We start from the raw sequence: 13,786 nt of genomic DNA, 5'->3' as shown, positions 1-13,786 counted from the left end.
CCATTCCTTCAGAATTATTCATCGCGCTGCCATCCCTTCCAAATCGCTTCCGTTCCTCTGCCAGTAAACGAGCCTTCACCATGTCCAGCTTGATCTGGTCATCCGCTAGGTTTTCCATCGCCGTTGTCACAACATCATAGGAGGCCGGTAACGAAATGAAAAGTTGACTCACTTGATCGAGTTCTGTCAACGTCGCCCCGGCGTCCTTCAGCTGCCGCACGAGTTCATCGAATCGCCGAAAGTGATCGGCCAACGCAGTACCTTCATCCATCCGGAGGAGAGCCAGGGATCGACGAATGTAGGTTTGTGACGCAAATCCCTTCTTGGAGAACGTGTTTGACAGGGATTCCCACATGATCTTCGCTGTCGGCTTGTCCCGGACGTATTCCAGGTGACTGTCGGCAATGAATGTAACCAGCAACGCCTTCGCTCTGTCATCCTTCTCCCGGAAAACCTTCTTCACATCTTCGGACGCCGCATCCGCTGGTGGATCGATCGTTATGATATCCCGAACGCCTTGAGCCGCCAGCTGGGCTCGACACGGAACTTCCAGGTGTCGAACCCGTCTCCGGAGAACTGAACTATTCCAGCCTTTTTCGCACTGGTGGTCATTCTTGCTCCCGGATTCCAATTCAAATCTTGAACTTCAACGGCTCTTCGGGTTTCAGGTTCTCCGTAGTGGATTTCTTCTCCGTCCCGGTTGGTATCGGTTCCAGCCTCTTCAATTTCTCCAATTGATTGGTTTTTGATTCTTCCGTGGGCGAGACTGGGCCCACAACCTATTGAAAGATTGATGTTTCTCGCTTGATGGTTTATTGAAGAATGACTTACTAGCTAACAACTACAGCTATTTATACCCGTCAAATTGGGCAATCCTATTGTTACTATGATTAGCAACTGCTACTACGATTAGCATTCTTTGTTACATTCAACAAAACAAGATGTAGCAATGGTCAGATAAAGATTCTTCATCAGACACATGCCAATTGGTCAGCTTGTGACTAATTCTGCTTGCTCTAATTGCGCTTTGCTCTAGCGTTATGTATAACACTTCCTCTCTAGCAGATACCATGAAGGTCGGGTGGTTGCCTGTTTTAAGTAATCCAAGATCTGTACTATTCCATCAAACTGGAGCCTCTCAAATTGATGTCTGAGCTGCCCCAGATTATATGGTGAGCATAGGCATTACTACCAACAATTAGCGGAAGGCCTTTTGAAGTGCAGTATGCAATGACTCAGATACATCGATTGTGATAGCACATACATCTCTGGTAGTTAGCTCAGAGATGAGTGTAGCAACGATTGCGTTGTTGACAAGCACACATGCTCGAGGCATGACACGTGAGTTTGCCATTTCAATTTTACTGAAAGTAGCAAACACCGGATTCACAAGGTTTCCTAGATAAAAATTCCCCTTACGAAAGTAAGGTTCTTGGACTAACGCCACTTGGGCTGTACCATTTTGCATTTTCCATCTAATTCTGTTTTTATGCTATCAGCCGTTTTGACTGGGTTGAAGCGAGGCGATTCATCAACCCAGACGAAACAGCAGAGACAATGAGAGAGACGCGGATAGAAAATGCATCTGCAATAGTAACTCCGCAGGCAGACGTTCTAGCTCGAACAAATTTATTCAAATGTTCTATGTGAATTTTCACTAGCGACACCTAGGCAACCGATTGCCACAGCGCAGTTGACAGTTTGAGAAACCACGTGCTTCCAGCCGCTTACTTACCACCCAATTCACCACCCACCGTGTAATAAAATCAAAACAAACACTGTCAAAATCATTCCTGCATTTGCGTCACATTCACATAGATTTTCCAATGCGAGTGAAGTTCATCCAAATGCAGTTTTATTCAAGCAAATCTATGTAAAATAAAAGTAATAATGTGTAAAATAGTTTACAAGAGTCCTGCGCTAATTTGTGCAAAAGATTTTAGACATTAATTAAAAATCATTTACTCTGTGTCATATTCGCATAGTTGACGTAAGCGCCACTGTAGTTTTCAACAGACTTTTGAAATTTCAGCAATGAATAATGTAAAATTAAAGATTTTTTTCACGTTGACGTCTAGCTAGTGATTAGATCTTGTGCTCTATTGAATAAAAATGGTCATAATTAAGCACATGTGATAGTTATTAGCTTGCGAATGCGGACATTGTCAATGGTGGTTACGTCGACTATGCGATCATGGGCAGTGTACAAATAATGTGGAAACATTATTAGCGTGCAACACGTGCGGTCTTTTCCTGCCATCCGGCTGGAAGACTGTTGGTCGCAACGCACATGTGAGGCAGCGATTAAATATGAACGTCGCTAACGCCATCTGTTCGCTGATTTCCACTTGGCAATTTGTGGCGGCCATGTTTTTACACAAGCTGCTGAGTCAAACTTGAACGTCTGTCTGCGGTAACTCCGTATATGCTTTGATTTTGAAGTGTAGCACGACGAGAGCGTGATCGCTGAAGCGCAGGAAAGCATGAATGGAAACAATATGCGGCAGTTTTGTTTAGCTATCCGTGGCGCGTGGCACAAAACTGCGCCACCATGTGCAATGACTGGGAAGGAAATTTGCTGACAGACAAAAAAAATGGTGACAGCCATGTCGAAAGAGAAGCTTGAGGATTAACATAGTGCCTGTACGAACAAGTTGATCAGGTTAAAACCATTTCACAGGATACTATTTCCGAGAGTTTCCGCAAAAGTACTTACCTTTCTTGAAGAATACTTTCAATTTCAATAACATGTGATATATTATTGATAGAAAACTCAAACTCCATCCAGTTTTTTTTCTTCTATAATTTCGTATGAAAGTACTTTTTTTATTTTTTTATTTCTGTTTTCAAAGGAAAATACATGACATTCTGGTTCGTGGTTGGTTGGTTGTTTGGTTGCAGTTTTGCCAGTTTTCAATCTGGTTGGTTTCTTGGTATTGTTCATCTGGGCGATAAATGTTTTTTTTTCTTCTTCTGTTATCCAAATGTTCGCATTTGTCTGTAGTTGTGAATGTGGGTGGTATGTTTTTTTCTGCATGTAAACTGGTGTGTTTTGTTTGTTTGTTTGTTCTTAAATGCAACTCTGTTATAGCCCTGTTCTTGTGCTTCACCGTCAGTCAGTATTACAATAGAAGTTAGATTTATCGCTTTTCTCTGGTTTGTATGCTTTGTTTCTTCTGGTTTTATCGTTCAAACTGGTTTACTTGTGTGTGATGTTTATATCTTCAATGGTGAGTGTGTGTCTGTATGTTTGCTAGTTTTATCCTAATCTTTTATTTGCTTTTCAATCTCCTGTTTTCGTGTTGATTTTATTGTTTAGTAGGGTTTCTTTTTGTTTTTTGACATATGCTTGTTTTCGCTGTTTTTTCTTCAATTTATCCGACGTTTTCGTTATCTAAATATAATTCATCTTCACGTGTGCCCTCAAGGGCGATTTTTTTTTTCTCTACAATAATTGTGTGTAATGTGATGGGACGAACGATGTTAGTTTTCTTGAATGGATGCTTTTACAAGTGTTAATGTATGTATATATGCTTTGTTTACTCTCGGGATGACATGAAATACTTATATAGTGGATGAGGTTATGATTTCGGTTTCAACATATTTTATTTATCTTTATTTTATTTGCCAGTCAGTTTTCTCGGTTTCCTATTTGAATAAATTGATTTTCTGTGTTCTCTACATACTCTTTCTTGCTTCTTCATTATTCAAATATAAAAATAACACATAAATTTCGTCAAGTGTTTTACATTCGCGATCAAAGTTTATCTTTTGCTTTTTATTGGTTAAACTCGTTCAATCTTTTTTTTTACTTCTGCCATCCCACTGCGGGCATTCACATGGCTCAAAACACTAATCCGAATCGAAAGTTTCCTCTGGTATTCCCTCTGTTTTCGTTAAATAATTCTTTTAATAATATAATATATTTTTATTTAAATATTTTATTTAATATCATATCTGCTTTTCTTCCAAATATAAATCTATTATAAATGCCTTTTCTGCTTTAGTTTAATATTTATTATATTTTATAATATTTTGCTCTCTGCATCTGTTCGCCGTGCGCCTCTGTGGTATTAGTGTGTTCTCTCTATTATTATTATTTTCACTGTGGAATTCGCCTAATCGCCCACACACATACACATACACAATTTGTTTGTTTTCTCGTTCTCTCTTGTTCGCTTGCTCTCCTGCTTCGTGCCATCGATCGTGCGTGTGTTGCTGCTCATAACGTTTGCTCTTGGTTTGCTCCTCCTTCTCATCACTCATCCGAACTTGCTCCCACCCCGTTTCCATCTCCAGGAGCTCGGAAAGGCTGTATTTGATGCTAAAAGTGTGTTTTTAAATACTCTTCGTTTTTTTTGTATATTCTGCGTTATCTAGTTTCTTACGTTTGCTTCGCCACGTTTTTTGAAGTTCATTTGCCATCGCTCTCCATACAAATGGGTTTGTATATTTTGATGTGTTTCTGTTTCTCTGGCTGCGATTGCGTCGGTGTGTGTGTCACAGATTCGCTTGTGGTTGTGTGAGTGAGTGAGTGAGTGAATGAATGTTGGGCGTTTGGCGATGACATGATGATGTTGGTGATGGTGATGATGGGACAGCACTTCGATGTTGATTTCTGTTTTTGATTCTCTTTTATCATACCGTTCACAACTCGGTTCTTGTTAGGAAGTGTGTGTGTGTTAGGAGGGTTTACTGGGCAGTTTAACAATCTGTTTGTTTACGTGTATTTGTGTTGTTTCAGATAAACGATTTCGGTTGGCTTCAAGAGAGACGGGCAGAAAGTTATATAGTTCTGGAGTCCGCCTGTGTTTCTACGTGCGACTCGGCGCTGTTGTCAGTGTATGTGTGTGTCTGTCTAAGTATGTGTTCTCACATGCCGCGCAAGTGAGTGTGGGTTAGTCTATTTCCATGCTCAAATTCAGAATAAGTATATCCTTTTCTTTCTTTTAATAAGTGTTATAATCCTCTAATGATAATATTTGTTAAAATGGTGCATAATCCTTCTTTCTCTATGTTTTACTTCTTCATCTCTGTATTATAATCCGACTGTCTCCCTTCCTATCTTCCTCTCTGGTTAAGATACAATAAATCGATATTTTTAAATATATACGTTCACCTGGTTGTGACTCGTTCTTCTGTTTTCCGAATTCATATAAATTGTTTCTGATTTTTCTTTTAGTAAAAAATTGAGCTCTTAAACGTACGTCTGATAGAAGGATGCTTGTGTGTGTGAGAGAGAGTTTCGTATGTGAGAAAAGGACTATTTCTTTTTGTTGCTATTCTCGAACATGTTTAATAAATAGAGAATGTGAGAAAATGTGTTACGTTTGTATTGCTTGCAAAAGATAGTGCGAAAAAGAGAGATCTACCAATAATTGAATGTCTTGTCGTTTCAAAGCTGATGTTGCCAGATCAGGAATAAAATGTCATTTTTTGTTTTCAAACTGTTTGTTATTTTGATGGTGGAAGATTTAGGTTCTACAGTAGTCTTCTAATTTCATGTTCTTGTGTGTCAACCAACGAACGAGCATAGCTGATATTAATCGAAAACTGCTATTCTACTGCTGTTGATAGATGTTTTAATAGGATTGGTTTTGTAGCGTTTATTTTGTTTATAAACATATAAACAGAGACAAACTGACGTGAAACTGGCGAAATTTCCATCGAAAACTGCTATGAAATCTTAAGTGAACATTCTACTTATTGAAAGCCATATCACTGTCAGTTCACTTGAGAAAATACTAGTTTCTTTACCATTTAATGGTTCTGTTTAAGTTTATGTCTACTCCGACGTTAAACTTCCCAAAACATCCAAAATTAGCATGTTAAGTCTGGCTATTAATGATTCTTTTCCAAAAAGACGCATGCAACAAACCGTTTCTGGGCCCATAACCTGTTGTTTGTAAAAAATGCATCAAACGCAAGTTTGTTTCAAGGAGAGTTATAGACTCACAAAGATGGTAAATAATATGTTGGCAGATGCATGTTCTCTACGTATCAGTTTGTTTTTCCTACTCCGTTCAATTGTTCGTAGTAGTACTACTTCCACCTTTCTATCGCCTTACAGTCCTGTAACTCAAAAGACAATTTACATCGACTTCACAGACGAACCAGCCAAGGACTGAAAGTCTCTCTAATAAGGACAAATCAATCAATCAATACATCGACTTCAGTCAATGTGACAACTGCTTGGAACTAACAAGTATCTTCAGTGTGTTGGTGAATGTTGGTGGTCGTCTTCTGTTTTAGGCGAGATCTGCGACTGCCCGTCAGATTGCTTGTTAATATAGGAAAGAGGGAAGGAATATCGTATATACTACTGCGCCTGCCCAATTTCATGCGGATATCGGAGTGTTAGGGAAAACGGTTGCTTGGCAGAGGTTCACGTTGGGCGTAGATGCCGTTGAGTAGGTGGGTTGAGCTTATGTGAAGATGTTTGTTCATCAAGAGAATCATTCGGTTTCATACCATACAAGGAAGGTCAGTGATAACTGAGCGAGATGCGACAGCATGACCGTCGTCGAGAGGATCGGATCGCAATATGGACGCAGAAGAAGTTGCAGAGGGCGCAAACCTTTCGTGAATTGAAGCTCTGGAAAATCCACAAAGGCGGAAATAGAAGAGCTCGTATGTTGTATCCAGGAACTGGTGATTACGAGGAAGAATGTTACCATCGACGGTACATTTTGCAGCCAGACGAGAATTGTCGGAATTTTCTGTGTAAGCTGGACCAATCCGTTGTGATCCCTACTTTCCTAGGTCACATCTAAGACCACTTCTCTCAGCATGGCGAATCTTGGGTGTATTTCCCCATCGTATTTCGCATACGACCACCAGAGCCAATTCTGAATGCCGCCTACAAAGAGCTATCCTAGATCATCTTCCGTAGTCCTTCATCTAAAGCAAATGAGTTCGTGGAAAGTTATCAAGTCGGCTTCTTTGAAGGCCGCTCGACAAAGGAACAGATCTTCACCGTATAACAAATCCTCCAAAAGTATTGTTAATGCTAGGTCCTAACGCAATACCTGTTCATCGACTTCAGGGCGGTGCAAAAAAGGAACGACCGCACAAAGCTATGGGAAATTATGGACGAGAATGGCTTCTCCGAGAAGCTCACTAGGGGCTGTCCATAAACCACGTGGTCATTTTTTTTGGGACTTTTCAACCACCCCCCCCCCCCCCCCCCCCGTGTGGTCATTAGTCCATACAAAAAATTTTATTTGTCCATACAAAATGGTCATTAGCCGATGGGCTTGCAAAGCCGATACGGTGTTGTTGCCAGGGTTTTGGAGGTACCGGCCAAGATTCCAGTTTTGTACGGAACGTATTTCGACGGGTTGATCCACCTCTCATTATAGGCGAGAGTCTTGGATATTACTCACAAACTGTCCTTTCGAAGGAAGAATTGCTGACAACATTCGCTTATGTCGCTTCTTTTTGTTGTCCAGCCCTACTGAACATGTTTGACGACTTCTGGAAGGGCTGGATCTGCTTAGGTCTCTTTTTGGACAGCTTTCTTGGGCGAGGCGTCTGCAGACACCATGATATCCAGCTTTGGATTGTAGTGCGTTAGCATCAGCGGAGCCACCAACAGCTTTTTGAATCGGTCGAACGAGCTTTGGTAGGACGTGTTCTAGTCCCATTTGGCTTTAGATTTCTGGAGTTTGCCGATAGGTTATCGCAACCTCTGCATCTCTGGAATGTATTTCGTGTAGAAGTTCACGGCTCCCAAATAAGATCGGAGTGTCGGAAGGTCGTTGGGAGGCGGCCTGTTGGCAATAGCAGCAACTTTGTCGCGGTCCGGCGGCACACCATCGCCATCCATGATCTGCCCGAGATAATCGACTTGTTGTATGTTGAAGCTCCTTTTTTTCTATTTTTACGGCTTCAGCTCGACCTCCTAGAAGAACGTTATCCAGGTAACCGCAGATGAATTTGAGTTATGCAAGCAATGCCTCTACTAACAGCTGGAATGCCCCGGGAATGACTTGATGCCAGAGGCAAGCGGGTGAATTGGTAGAGCCCCTTGTGGGAGTTCATGGTCAGCAGATTTTGGCAGCCTTCATCCGCCTCTACCTGAAGATAGGCATCGGAAAGGCCAATATGGCTGAAGTACCGACGACGATACAGAGAAAATATCTTCAGATAACGGCAGCGAATATTGGTTGAATTCGAGGCCGTCCTCCAAACCCATTGAAAAATCGACGCAGATTCGTACTCTTCCGTTGGGTTTCCGAACGACCACTAAAAGTGCATTCCAGTCCACGAAATCTATTGGCTCAAGACCCCCAGACTGCGCAGACGTTGAATTTCTTCTTCGACGGCACCATCCATACTGTAGGAGACGGCGGACGCAAACGTAATACCCCTCCTTATGTCTTTTCTCTCCGCAATCACGATAGGGTAATTGTTCCCTTCGTTGTGGTAGTACCTAATGTTGCGGTAGTGGCGTCTGAGCACTTTTTCGACTGAAATGTTACCAAAAGGCATTTTTAATAGATGTATTATGCTTAAATTATGAGATTGCACTTTTTGTGTGCTTAAGATTTGCCCAAAAATCTATTTAAAAAAAATATTTTCCTTAATATTTCTGCTGCAGTGTTCCTATTGTTGCGGTAGTGTTCCTAATGTTGCGGTATCCCATATGATTTCAATGGGATACCGCAACATTAGGAACCGAAATTAAATTTTACCTCCATAATAGGAACAGTGTGCCTATTGTTGTGGTATGCGATTTTTGATCGAAAACAGATAGAAACGATAGTTTTCATATTTTCCCGGGCAAATTTGGATAGAAAACTACCTACTAACGTTTTAAAACCCTTAACTAGATAAAAAGATCATATTTTTTTAAATTAATTTACCTTATTACCACAACGATCGGCACACTTACCCTACGTATGTTCACGAAACTGGCAGTAGTTGGAAAGGTGCATAGCTCCACATGATCATGATGGAGAACGAGGCTGATCCGCAGCACTACTATGCTACTTTCTGCAGCCGATGGTTGATGCTTCGACTTGGAAGACTTTTTACTGTTGTACTTCGCAGTTTGCACATTTTTCACCAGTACATTTCCGTTCTTGAGGTTCACTATAGGCTTCTGCAATTCTCCACTATCTTCGTTAGAGTAACATCGGACGATTCGTTCTGCTTCGTGATCAGCCGCATCTAAATATCAGAATTCTTCGAAGACTTGAGGCCACAGACAAAGATGTCTCAGCATTTGAAATGCTCCTCGGACAGATCAGCAAGTTTAAAGTCCACAAAGCCGTGATTCACCTTGCACGATTACGCTACGATGTCGTCCGTGTCATTCGTAACGGTTAAGCCATACTCCATTGATACCGCCAATGGAAAATGGAGACAGATGGCCCGAAAGCCGTCTTCAACATTGTACTATTTTCGGTGATTCCAATGAAACACGAGAGGTATGGCTACTTATCAGAATAACAATGTCCTTCTTTTATTGTCTCCCCTCGTTTGCTCCGTCCCAGTTTATACCCATAGTTTATAGTTTATACCCACAGTAAACAATATGGTTGCTCTGGAGCAAGGTATCTCTAAAGTAGGTTTTACACTTGGTCAGCCAAAGACACTACACACTTCTTGACGGTTTCATTGAACGTGAACTCGTCAAGTTTTCTTATAAGGAGTCAGATTATTACGGAATCGTCAAGTTTCTTGGCAATGGCATGCTTGTTGAACAAGGATCCGAGTATCGCGCGTACCAAGAATCGAACGTACACCCCTCTACCGAAGCATAGCGAAATTCGTTGATGTTGCTTGTCAGCGCATTCAGTGCGACGTCGTAACAGGACAGCTCCTCCAGGTCAAGCTGTGTTGCTGAAATCTGCTGGGACAGCGCACTTTACCCGTTAAGTTAACTCGACTATTGTGTTGGTTACGAAGCAACTTCTGGCGTGCTATTATCCTCAGGGGTTTTAGAACAATTTGGACGAAATGCTCGTCGGAGACGCATGGATGCGCACTGTAGAGAGTAAGCTGTAATAACTGAAGGATCTCTGAAGGAGTAACTGAATCGACGTCTGGTAGTCCTAGAGAAGTGAGAATCTAAGTAGGTATTCCTACCATAGGAAGATGCAGGCGGCTGACCGGTTCACTACAAAGCTCGGCTTGTTACGGAAGAATACCTCCAAGAGCAAGGACAAAAATCACTGAAGTGACCTACGTTCCGGACCCTACCCTTGGTTAGCTACAATCAGGACCGTTTTGCCCGTTGACATACAGCGGTTCTTCACGACCGTGAAAAGAAAACGGCAAGTCTGGTCAACTCTGTCGATTGCTATGTTACGATACGGCCTAAAGCAATCACCTGCCTTCAACGATAGGTACCATCGTCAAGACGGGCTTGCAGAGATCTAGGCACGATTATTGCCTGTATATGAAAATGGAGATAACCTGTACGTCGATGATCTCTTAGTGGTCGGCCGCAACCCGAAGTCGATCATGGAGCCATTTTGAAATGTCCGACTACAACCCAGCGCGAACCTCGATGGAGCAAAGACCTAATGCTGAATCGACAAGGTTAGACAGGGCATTTGCTATCCTGCTGGTTATTTCGGACGATTCCAATGGCAATCATTCATCGAGCACTGGCAAGTGCTTAAACGAATAGCCCGCCACCTACATACGAAGAACAGGTGGAGAAATTCAAGCAGGACTCTACAGGCCGGTCTTTGGTGGGATAAGATGACGCAGACTGAACGGCGGATACCGAGAACAGGATGTCAACAAGCGGATATGTATTTTAGGTTTTTGATTGACGGTAACCTGCTACAACAAGGAGCATAACACGGAGGTAGCTTTGTCTAGCGAGACGGACTACGTTGCACACAGCGTAGCAGTAACCGAATCTTTGTGGCTTCAATACATACTTGAGGATCTGAATGAATCTTCCAAATCCGTCACCATAGATGAGAACAATGAAAGTTGTATTCACATAGCAAAGAATTTGAATATGAAACGCGTTGATCATACAGACGCCAAGCATCGTGGTGTGCCAGTTAACACTACCGAGCGACTGCGGAACGAGGAAGTGGCCCAAGATCACGTGCAGAAGTTGGCAGTGGCCCACCCAACGAAAGAGTAGCGTGGCGTAGGTTACAATATCGTACGAGAGCGAATCAGGGGTTATATCAGGCGTGGGACAGGTACAGCTCAACCTATTGAAGCAAGAGGCGTCAGCAGGAAGAGCAAGATCGTGAAGCTACAGAAAAGCTGTACCGCACTAAGGACACCACGATAGCTCCACGAGAAGCTGAACTGCTTGCGGCTTTGTGTCCCAAGCGGATATGTGCCGAGATAATCACGGAAATCTTCTCACGAGCAAGCGTGAAGTGACGCAGAGATGGCGACGATGAGCGCCTTGATGGTGACACATTGCAAGCACAGAACTAAGACTACGTGCTGAGAAAGACGGCTCCCGATCCTTGACCTCCAGGAGAAGGTTATCCGGTTGAAAATCAACAAAGCCGTTGGAATAGATCAACTACCAAGCGAATTGCTTAAAAGTATGTCATTGAAGTAGCAATCGGCTGTTCTGGTTGCACTGTCTACCCTGGTGGCGAAGTTCGCTGCCTTGTAACCAACCTTAGAAGGTCGTAGTAAGCCACGACTAAATTTGCACTTCGTGTGGTATAGTTGCGTTTAAATGAAGCTCTTACCGTCTACCCACGTTGGTTTGAACCTCATGCAAAACAACCGGGTTCATTTTTAATTTGAACGTCTAGCAACTCTGTTAGCATCGAAAAACACACTACTGACAACCTGATTTGGTGTTTTGTTTTGGTTCTGCGTTCCGTTTCACATCGTTTCATTAGCAGAATGACGTTTGAATCATTTTTAGTTTGAACGATGTGCAGATTAGAGGGGTTCAAACTAAAAAGTGTTCAGATTATATGAGGTCAAACCAACGACACGAGGGTAGACGGTATATTGAATTGTTCTAAACGTTTTCCCGTTTTCCTTCCCAAGTCCCGGTAAGCGAGATTCAGAACTGGAGTTATCGGGTGAAGCTGTTCATCGAAGCCGCTGATGGTAGTTAGAAGTTCTCACCGAGGAAGACCCGGCAGTAGAACCCAACAAACATTTGTGCTGTACAAGAGTGGAACAAACCACTCTTAAGCAAACTTTAGCTTAAGAAACTGTTATACGGCTACCTAGTTACGTTTGGGAAGCTGAGCGAGCGAACTTCGTGGAAATGGACCGGAAGGCAAAATCACTGCTGGTGAGTTTAATTTCCGACAGAGGCGACATATTTACGCCAAAAAGTTCGTAGTCAGCCAGGAAGCAACTGGCGACGTGGCTCTGGATGAAGAAAGGCAGCGATATAAGGAGTCAGCTGGTCGAATTCAATGGGCTAGTGGGAAAGCTCAAAACGACCAGTGCAACCCTCGCGGAGGGGGATCTGGTAACTTATCCTGACGCTACCGGATTCATACGGCCCCTTGGTTACGGCGTTAGAAAGCGTGAGTGACGAAGATCTTACGCTCGGACCGCCAGGAGGATACCTACAAGGGCATCCCAGGTTGTATGGGCATCGCCAAGAACTGCGAATCGATCGAAGCACATTGACGTGCAGCATCGTTTCGTTCGGGATCACATTTCGAACGGCAACGTGAGAATTGAATATGTAAGAACCGAAGATCAACTAACAGACCTCTTCACCAAAGAAAAGGACGCTGGACGACTGGAATAACTTGGACTACGCCTTGGAATAGCGGATTGAGATGGGTAGTTCACTATCTTACACTTCGCGCGGTATAGTCGCGTTTAAATAAAGCTCTTAAATTGAATTGTTGTTAATGTTTTCCCGTTTTCCTTCCCGAGTCCCGGTAACGAAATCCCGATAAAATAGGATGGAGAGGAGATGCACTGGTGAAAGCATTGGGTCATAACCTGAGAGTCATAATCAAGATGTGCTAGCTGGTTCGAAGGGTGATTCCAGAAATCAGATCTAACGATTCTCTCGTGATGACGGTCGCGACAATTCGCAGCACTGACGATAACACTAACCATTGGCGAGGGGTTGACCTCTTTGCCTGACTAGTGTTAATAGATTCCATCGAATTGCTAGTCCCTAGCCGGGAGGTTAGGCAAGAATGTCTGTTACACTCTCTCGTCGCTCGATTGCAAACTCATCCGCCATTTCTTTCAATACTTGAGTCTTCCTCCCTCGGAGCAAGACAATTGTCAACGGGGGCAGCTTTGGGAAATTCGGAGTAACTCTTCTGACTAATGATCGATGAAATTTGTCTAGACTCTAGACATATGTACCCAAAACTGGATTACCAAGCAACATGGTTTTGGTTTCGCGGTGGTATCAGGCAACATATTTAGACGTGAAAACGAGAGCAATCTGAAGGATTTCTGAGTACATCTGCGAGGAAAGATGTACTCTTCTGGTGAGCTCATTCCAATTCGTTGTCGAAATGTTTAACCTCTCCTTGAACATATTCACCCAATTCACTCGGAACGAGAATTTTGACACTAGCGCGGGGACGTTTCTAAACAGAATTGGACGATTCTGATTGGAAATGGCCCCGCTCTAGTGTCAAGATTCTCGGACCGAGTGAATTCGGTTCAACGGTGGTAAGTCCATTTCGGCACTTGAGCGGGACTATTTCCAACTTGAATATAAATGTCTTATTTGAAATGGACCCGCTTGACACTTGAGCAGGGTTCCAATCAGAATTAGACGATTTTGATTGGAACCCCGCTCAAGTGTCAACATTTTCCGACCGAGTGAATGGGGTTCATC

The sequence above is a fragment of the Aedes albopictus genome, chromosome 1, assembly GCF_035046485.1.
Source record: "Aedes albopictus strain Foshan chromosome 1, AalbF5, whole genome shotgun sequence".
Taxonomy (NCBI): Eukaryota; Metazoa; Arthropoda; class Insecta; order Diptera; family Culicidae; genus Aedes; species Aedes albopictus.
The sequence above is the reverse complement of the archived record's forward strand: the minus strand, read 5'-3'. Positions refer to the sequence as shown.